The 3,540-nt window shown below is 40.1% G+C and overlaps 1 protein-coding gene across 1 annotated transcript in view; it reads left to right on the top strand.

Moving 5' to 3' along the window:
• Positions 1-3,540, top strand: part of LOC119422530 (neuroblast differentiation-associated protein AHNAK-like) — a 12,701-nt gene that overhangs the window by 8,022 nt on the left and 1,139 nt on the right. The window lies entirely within an intron of this gene.

Here is a 3,540-nt window from a genome sequence, read left to right as displayed (position 1 = left end):
ATATATGTATATATAGCGCTTTTTAGCACCTTTTAAGACACCCAATGACACTTCACAACATTAAAAACACAAAATAAAACAATACAAAACGGCTTTAAAAACACGAAACCAAGAAGAAAATAACAAGAAATTAAAGTGAGAAGGCTAACTTGAACAGATGAGTTTTGAGCTGTGATATGAAGGTCTGAAGGGAGTCAGTATTATGGATGTCTGGGGGAAGAGTGTTCCAGAGTTGGGGAGCAGAGTGAGAAAAGGCTCTGTGTCCCATGGTGCTGAGGAGGACGAGAGGCTCGTTGAGGTGGATGGAAGAGGAAGAACGAAGACAGCGCGAATGGGTGATGATGTGCAGGAGATCGGACAGATAGGGAGGGGCGAGGTTATGGATTGCCTTGAATGTGTACAACAGGATTTTAAATTGACTTCTGAAAGTGACTGGAAGCCAGTGAAGTTGCTGTAAAACTGGGGTGATGTGGTGAAATGAGGGGGTTTTGGTAACGATGCAGGCAGCTGAATTTTGAACCATTTGAAGCTTACGGAGTAATTTTTGCTGCAGACCAAAAAGAAGAGTTGCAGTAATCAATTTAAGAAATGACCAAACTATGGACCAGGATGGAAGCAGAGTGTGGGGAGAGGGATGGACGGTGACGGTTGATGTTTCGAAGGTGGAAATATGCATAACGGGTAATATTATTGATGTGAGAGTGAAAAGAGAGAGTGCTGTCAAGAATGACACCCAGACTCTTAACGTGAGGGGAGGGAGAAACCATGGAGCTGTCAATGGTGAGGGAAAAACTGTTAACTTTAGATATGGTGGATTTAGTGCCGATGAGTAGAAACTCTGTTTTATCACTGTTTAATTTAAGGAAGTTAGATGTAAACCAGGATTTTATTTTAGCTAAGCAGGAAGTGAGGGAGGAAGGAGGAAGTGAAGAATTAGGTGCAGTAGATAAGAAGAGCTGGGTGTCATCGGCAAAACAATGGAAGTGAATGTTAAATTTACGGAAGATATTGCCAAGTGAGAGAAGGTAGATGATGAAAAGAAGGAGCCCCAGGACAGAGCGGTGCCGAGCTGCTTGTTTTGATATAACATTTGTGGGGTACACATTAAAGTTGACAGAAGAGCAAGACCCTTTTCAGGCGGATAATTTTATTTTATTTTTAAATTTAACCTTTAGTCTCATAATAATAGGTGGTTGCCTTTCTAGGAAGTCCCCAATTAAAAACAAGTCTGAGCTAGATGGCAGTGTCATCGGTCCAGTTATAGGTTTAACTCAAGACTCAGCTCTAGGGTTCAAACTACGACCAATACAAAACTAAAACAAGCTGCATACGGCTGTTTATTTTAGGGCCTGCTTTAGAGCTTATCGTCTAAACAGGATCATCACGAGCACGAGCTCGATGGTGGGCCTACAGCCGGACTGTAGAGGCAGAGGTGGAGTGGAGAGTAAGATCCAGACTGAGTGGCACCAGTCACCCTCTCCAATCTGCCTTCACACAACACAGGAGCACATTCGCCCTCTATCGGTGGAGCAGGGCAGGGTAATGAAGGGAGGACAGAGGAGGAGAGAGAGGTCCAATAACAGGTGTTTTTAATTCAGTGTTTGTTTTCTGTCACTGAGCACCTTACTACACAACCATTCACACCTTTATTGTAAATATCGAGTTTTTATAGTGCAATACCCACTAAATAAACTCAGTGCAATAACGACCGTCTAACTCTTGTTTCTCAGTTGTTTAATAAAATTTTTAAACCTCCTTGCATTTTGGTTGTATATAATTGTCTAAACTGAATTTATTTTCACTCATCTTTTATGGTATACCTATTGTTTTCTTATAATTGTGTGATTTGAAGCAGCTGGCAACTTCAGAATTTCCTTCAGGACAATAAAGTCTTATTGTATCTTAGTCTGTCCCTTCTCAGCCACTGTAATAACATAACAAAACAGCTTCTTGTTTAAATAAACTTTTCAGAAAAAAAGTTTAAACTTAAACTTTAAATATACAGTAATACATTTTGTCACTCTTAGGCGAAACCCCCATATTTCCAATTATCACAACTTTCATGTTTTTTGTTTAAATCAACTCTAATGGTCGCCCTTCACTATAGTCTGTGGCTTTTATGAAAGACTGTACAATGAGAAGTATCACAAAGAGCTTGTGACTTAACCTTGATACAAAATTGTATAAAGATAAAACTATGAAAGAACCAACAAAGTCCATGCTCAATAATCCAGGTATATAATCCAACAATTTTCAGTCAGGTCATCTGGACAGTTTTTTTTTTTTTTTTTTGTGCTGGCTTCATCAGTCAAGGAAACACACAAAACTGATTCTTCCCCCAACAGCTTACTCCAAAGTGGAACAAACTAGTTATGTTGGTGCTAAGATGGTGTCTTTGGCACGCCCCCTCCTCCGGTGCTGGCCCTCTCCCTTGTCGACAGTCATGTCAAACTGGTTGAGTGCTACTGTTGTTTTTCTTCTATTTGATTTCACCAAATGTTTAAGTGATCGCCGATCACCATCATTTAGGATATTTTTCTGGCCACATTTCTTCCTCGAGGACGATGGGTCCCCACTATCCTTCCAGTTTTTAATAATGCGTTGGACAGTTCTTAACCCAGTTTTAGTAGTTGCTGCAATCTCCTTAGATGTTCTCTCTGCTTGATGCCAATGATTTGACCCTTCTCAAACAGACTGACATCTTTTCCACGACCACGTCATGTGTCTTTCAACATGGTTGTTTAAGAAATGAGAAGCAACTCATTGCACCAGTTGGGGTTAAATAACTTGTTGCATCTGAAAGATAATCATCCATACAGTAATTATAGGAGGCTCGTACCTATTTGTTTAGTTAAATCCAAGTGGCGACTTTTTGTTTGACCAGGCGCTGTATATTAATGAATTATATATGATGTACCAAAGTTCATGCTCATTAATCCAGGTATAAAATCCAACAATGTTCAGTCAGGTCATCTGGACCATTTCTTTTTTGTGCCAAGATGTTTCATCTGCCATCCAATGAACTTCTTCAATCTGAGGAACCACCAAACATAACTGATTCTCTGGGTCCATCAGTTGGATGACGGATGAAACGTCTCAGCACAAAAAAAAAAAAAACAACAAAAGTCCAGATGACCTGAATGAACATTATTGAATTTTATACCTGGATTATTGAGCATGAACTTTGGTGTTTTGAACCAATTTGGCATGACTGTCTCAGAATAGTTGACGAGGGAGAGGGCGTACCCCAGAGGCCATCTTAGCACCAGCAAACTGTTTTTTTTCCCCACTACGGAGTATGCAGTTGGAGGAGAATCAGTTTTGTTTGGTGGTTCCTCAGATTAAAGAAGTCCGTTGGATGACGGATGAAGCATCTCAGCACAAAAAAATGAAACTGTCCAGACGACCTGACTGAACATTCTTATATATGATGTAGTTTCACACTGAGTTCTTGTACAGTCACATCTTCACACAATGAGCAGTGAGCTATCAGAGTGAAGCTCAGCCCAAAACACCTTCATCTTAATATATACTGTATGT

This window comes from Nematolebias whitei, chromosome 16, assembly GCF_014905685.2.
Source record: "Nematolebias whitei isolate Nwh7 chromosome 16, NemWhi1, whole genome shotgun sequence".
Classification (NCBI taxonomy): domain Eukaryota; kingdom Metazoa; phylum Chordata; class Actinopteri; order Cyprinodontiformes; family Rivulidae; genus Nematolebias; species Nematolebias whitei.
The sequence above is the reverse complement of the archived record's forward strand: the minus strand, read 5'-3'. Positions and strand labels throughout refer to the sequence as shown.